The sequence below is a fragment of the Orcinus orca genome, chromosome 4 (assembly GCF_937001465.1).
Source record: "Orcinus orca chromosome 4, mOrcOrc1.1, whole genome shotgun sequence".
In the NCBI taxonomy this organism is placed as follows: Eukaryota; Metazoa; Chordata; class Mammalia; order Artiodactyla; family Delphinidae; genus Orcinus; species Orcinus orca.
This window is the reverse complement of record NC_064562.1, coordinates 35,136,584-35,142,554: the sequence shown is the minus strand read 5'-3', so window position 1 is coordinate 35,142,554 and position 5,971 is coordinate 35,136,584. Positions and strand designations below refer to the sequence as shown.

The 5,971-nt window shown below is 35.3% G+C and overlaps 1 pseudogene; it reads right to left on the bottom strand.

Moving 5' to 3' along the window:
• Positions 1–4,581: 4,581 nt before the first annotated feature.
• Positions 4,582–5,064, bottom strand: LOC101276806 (peptidyl-prolyl cis-trans isomerase A-like; annotated as a pseudogene).
• Positions 5,065–5,971: the final 907 nt, after the last annotated feature.

The window sequence follows — 5,971 nt, the reverse complement described above, 5'->3', positions numbered from 1 at the left end:
TATAAGATAGTAGTCCAGTTTCATTCTTTTGCATGTGGCTGTCCAATTTTCCCAACACTGTTTATTGATGAGACTGTCCTTTCCTCATTGTATATGCCTGGCTCCTTTGTTGTAAATGAATTGACCATATATGAGTGAGTTTCTTTCTGGGCTTTCTATCCTGTTCCATTAATCTATGTGTCTGTTTTTATGCCAGTACCATGCTGTTTTGATTACTATAGCTTCATAATATAATTTGAAATCAGGAATTGAGATGCCTCCAGCTTTGGTCTTCTTTCTCAAGATTGCTTTGGCTATTTGGGGTCTTTTGTGGTTCTGCACAAGTTTTAACGTTGTTTGTTCTATATTTGTGAAAAATGCCATTGGAATTTCAATAGGGATTACATTGAACCTATAGATAGCTTTGGTAGAATGGACATTTTAACAATGTTAATTCTTCCAATCCATGGGCACAGAATATATTTCTATTTTTTTCCTTCAGTTTCTTTCATCATTGTCTCATTGCTTTCAATATAAAGTTTTTCACCTCCTTAGTTAAATATATTGCTAGGTATTTTATTCTTCTTGATGCAATTGTAAATGGGATTTTCTTAAAAATTATTTTTCTTATAGTTCATTATTAGTGTTTAGAAATGCAGCAGAGTTTTGTATAACGATTTTGTATCTTGCAACTTCACTGAATTCATTTATTAGTTCTAACACTTTTTTTGTTAAGGTTTTTGGGTGTTCTGTATATAATATAATGTCCTCTGAAAATGAAGACAGTTTTACTTCTTACTTTCTGATTTGGATGATTTTATTTATTTTTCTTACTTAATTGCTGTGGCTAGGACTTTCATTACTATGTTGAATAAAAGTGATGAGAATGGAAAACCTTGTCTTGTTCCTGATTTTAGATGAAAAGCTTTCAGCTTTTCACCATTCAGTATGATGTTAGCTGTAATATATGGTCTTGTCATATATGTTAGCTTGTCATATATGGCCTTTATTATATTGAGATATGTTCCTTCTATGCCTAATTTTTTGGGAGTTCTTATCATGAATGGATGTTGAATTTTGTGTCAAATTCTTTTCCTGCATCTATTCAGATGATCACATGATTTTTATCCTTCATTTTGTTAATGTAGAATATAACATTGATTGATGTGTGGATGTTGAACCACACTTGATCATAGTGCATAATCTTCTTAATGTATTATTGAATTTGGTTTGCTAATGGTTTGTTGAGGATTTTTGCATCTATATTCATCAGTGATGTTGGCCTGTAATGTTCTTTTCTTCTAGTGTCCTTATCTGCTTTTCGTATCAAGGTAATGCTGGCCTTGTAAAATGAGTTTGGAAGTGTTCCCTCCTCTGGTTTATTTCCTTTTAATTTTTATTCTATATATTGGATTTTTTTCATAAATGGGATATTTTATATATAATTTTTACTTGCCTTTTTTCTTTTTTACTTAATATATGTCTTTATGTATAGACACAGTTTCCATGAATACACTGAATTCTACCTTATGGATGAATTTATAATTTATTTAATAATTCTTTAATTGTGGGAATTTCAGTTTTAGAATAAATAATGCTACATTATATGTCTTTTATACAAATATTTGTCTACATATAGTCCTAGAAATATACTAACTGCATTAAGGTATATTTTTAAGTTTGGGAGAATGCTTACCATATGTATATGGTAAAAACAAAGTTACTTTCTAGATAGGCTTTAAAAATAAGAGCATACTTCAATAAGTGTTACTGGGAACAGAGGACAGCTACATGTAAAAGAATGAAATTAGAACACTCCCTAACACCATACACAACAATAAACACAAAATGGATTAAAAACCTAAAAGTAAGGCCAGACACTATCAAACTCTTAGAGGAAAACATAGGCAGAACACTCTATGACATAAATCACAGCAAGATCCTTTTTGACCCACCTCCTAGAAAAATGAAAATAAAACCAAAACCTAATGAAACTTAAAAGCTTTTGCACAGCAAAGGAAACCATAAACAAGATGAAAAGACACCCTCAGAATGGGAGAAAATATCTGCAAATGAAGCAACTGACAAAGGATTAACCTCCAAACTTTATAAGCAGCTCATGCAGCTCAATATCAAAAAAAACAAGCAACCCAATCCAGAAAAGGGCAGAAGACCTAAATAGACATTTCTCCAAAGAAGATATACAGACTGCCAACAAACACATGAAAGAATGCTCAACATCATTAATCATTAGAGAAATGCAAATCAAAACTACAATGAGATATCATCTCACACCGGTCAGAATGGCCATCATCAAAAAATCTACAAACAATAAATGCTGGAGAGGGTGTGGAGAAAAGGGCACCCTCTTGCACTGTTGGTGGGAATGTAAATTGATACAGCCACTGTGGAGAAGAGTATGGAAGTTCCTTAAGAAACTAAAAATAGAACTACCATATGACCCAGCAATCCCACTGCTGGGCATATACCCTGAGAAAACCATAATTCAAAAACAGTCATGTACCAAAATGTTCATTGCAGCTCTATTTACAATAGCCAGGAAATGGAAGCAACCTAAGTGCCCATCAACAGATGAATGGATAAAAAAGATGTGGCACATATATACAATGGAATATTACTCAGCCTTAAAAAGAAATGAAATTGAGATATTTGTATGAGGTGGATGGACCTAGAGTCTGTCATACAGAGTGAAGTAAGTCAGAAAGAGAAAAACAAATACCGTATGCTAACACATATCTATGGAATCTTAGAAAAAAAATGTTCATGAAGAATCTAGGGGCAAGATGGGAATAAAGACACAGACCTACTAGAGAATGGACTTGAGGATACGGGGAGGGGGATCTGTAAGCTGTGACAAAGTGAGAGAGTGGCATGGACACATATACACTACCAAACGTAAAATAGATAGCTAGTGGGAAGCAGCTGCATAGCACAGGGAGATCAGCTTGGTGTTTTCTGACCACCTAGAGGGGTGGGATAGGGAGGGTGGGAGGGAGGGAGATGCAAGAAGGGAGAGATATGGGGACATATGTATATGTATAACTGATTCACTTTGTTATAAAGCAGAAACTAACACACCATTGTAAAGCAATTATACTCCAATAAAGACGTTTAAAAAAAAGAGCATATTTATTTCATGTGTGCCACACTTAATATATTATTTTAATGATTGCCAATTTGCTGTTAATTTAATAGTTGCCAATTATTTTAATGGTCACCAATTTTAATAATTGCCAGTACTTGAAACATATTATTTTATTTTTCACCTATTTCACTACTAGTGATGTTGAAAATCTTACACACATTTATTCTTCTGTGAATTGTTTGTTTATGTCCTTTGTCTAAATTCTTAGTAATGAGACATCAGTATTTTTATTTAAAAAATTTATTTCCATATTAACTATTTTTTTACATTTCTTACAGGTGTCATAACCAATTTGCATTGAAATTTTTTTGTGTGTGGTATTTTTGACATAGTGGAGTTTTAAATGGTTATGTCGTCATTGTATTGACTTCTCCCTTTGTGATTTCTGTCCATCTGTTTTAGTTTTGTAATTCTTTTTTGCTTTGAAATTTCTTTCCAATGTAAGAATCAGCCAAGAATTCCCCTATATATTCATTGTGCTTTAAATGATTTCATTATTTACATTTAACATATCTGTGTAGAATTTATTTTGGTGTGAGGTTAATAGCAAACTTGATTTTTTTCCCCATATACTTTGCCAATTTTTCTAGCAACTTTTGTGGATAAACACACATTCCTCAGTGGTTTATGATGCTTTCTTTGTAATATATAAAAAAATAAAATAAGTTTGCCAAGATCTTTTTCAGGTCTTACTTTTGTGTTCTACTGAACTGCCTGCTAATTCTCTTTTTTTTTTTGAGATCACACTTTTTAAATTTAACACTTTGTAATAACTCATAAAACAAGTTACCACCCCACCCCTACCCACTGGTCTCTTTTCACAACATTTCCTTTGGCTGTTTTTTTTGGGGGGAGGTGGTGAGAAGGGCAATAAGTAGTAGGATTAATGGTCTTTTAATCCCATTCCTCAGTTAAGGCAATAAAAAAATTATCAGAAAAGTAACCTTTTTTAAATTGTAACTTGAGAGTATATGTTCAGTTTATTCATCTAACAGCTCTATTGAGTTCTCTGAAAATACATTTAAAAAAATAAAATACAGTTCTGTTTCCAATTTCTGAATAGTTCCACATGCCTGAGGATAGTTTTCTTCTTTTGCAAGTTTTAGCATTTTGGATTTTATTCTATGATGATATAGATTGATTAATGGATTGTGTTTTAGGAATAAAAAATATTCCTCAGTGAGTGTTTGATGGGTGTTATGAAATATCTTGTTCTTTTATTGTTGTTGTTGTTGTTTAATTTTTATTTCATAATCATAAACTTAACTCTGCAGTCCAGCAAGACTTGGAGGGGGACAAGGCAAATATGGAACCCAAAGAAGTGCCATGAGAACACAGAGATTATAGGATGATGCATGCAGACAGGGATGATGGGTGCTCTCCTGAGCTGCAGAAGGAATGGTGTGGTGGTTAAGATAAAATGCAAGTCAAATTTATTAGAGTTGTCCACAGTGGGCAACAGTGATGTTTTCTCTGGTCTTGCCATTCCTAGCCCCATAGCATTCCATAGCTTCCACAATATTCATGCCCTCTTTCACCTTGCCAGGGACCACATGCTTGCCACTCTGTCTTGGCAGTGCAGATGAAAAACTTGGAACCATTAATGTTGGGTACAGCATTGCTATGGACAAGATACCCGGGTCCCTATGCTTCAGGATAATATTGTCATCATCAAATTTCTCCCTTAGATGGACTTGGTACCAGTGCTATAATGGCATGTGAAGTTACCACCCTGGAACATGAACCCTGGAATAATTCTTTGAAAGCAGGAGCCCTTATAACAAATTCCTTCTCACCAGTGCTCAGAACAAAAGTTTTCTGCTTGTCCTTGGGAATTTGTTTGGAAACAACTCAAAGGAGACATGGCCCAAGAGCTCGCTGGCAGTGGCCATGTCAAAGAGCGTGGTGGGGGTGACCATGGCTGGGCAGCGCCATGGAGCTCCAGGAGGGTGGCCCTGGTATCTGTAAAGCTATCTTGTTCTTATACTTATGCAATTTTTCTAAAGTCAAAATAGATTAGATTAGTTACAAAGCTATTTCTAAAACATGCTTGCATTTTATGTACAATATTAGATTCCTTCATTCCTGCAACAAAGTTTTAGAACATCTTCATCTTGAGCCAGGTACTACTGTTGTGGGTGCTGGAGATGTAGCAGGGAGCAAGAGTGATGTAATTCCAGTGGGGAAGACAAATATTACATAAGCAAATACATAAAAACATATAATGAAGTATAGAGATCAGTGCTCTGAAGAAAAGCAAAGCCAGGACAGAGGATAGCAGAGGTGAGGGTGACACTCTAGTGTAAGGTGATCAGGAAAGGCCTCTGGGGGGGATTAGATGGTGTTTGCAGAGACTTGAAAGAAGTGAGGGAGTAAGTTATACAAGCTGGTGGATTCATCAAGGAGATCAGTGTATCCAGAGGGGAGTGAGTGAGTCAGAGAGAAGTGGGAGGCGAGGTCAAATGAAAGAGCTGGATTCTATGAGTATGAGAAGCCACTGGAAGATTCTGAGCAGGAGAGTGACATGATTTGGTGTCGTTTCAGTAGTATCTCTTTGGCTGCCAAAACAATAAGTGAATGGTGGTGCCATTCACTAAAAACACTGGGAGGACAGCAGATTTTGGAGCGGTGGGAATTAAGAATTCTGTTTGATCATAGTACATTGGAAGTGCCTATTAGTCACTTGAGAGGAGGTGTAATTGGATGATGCATGAATCTGGGGTGCAAGTCCAAGTATTGGGGGAATATATGTTGGTTTAATGCCCTGGGGCTGGGTCAGATCACTCAGGGTATGTATTAGTTTCCTAGGACTTCTATAACAAATAA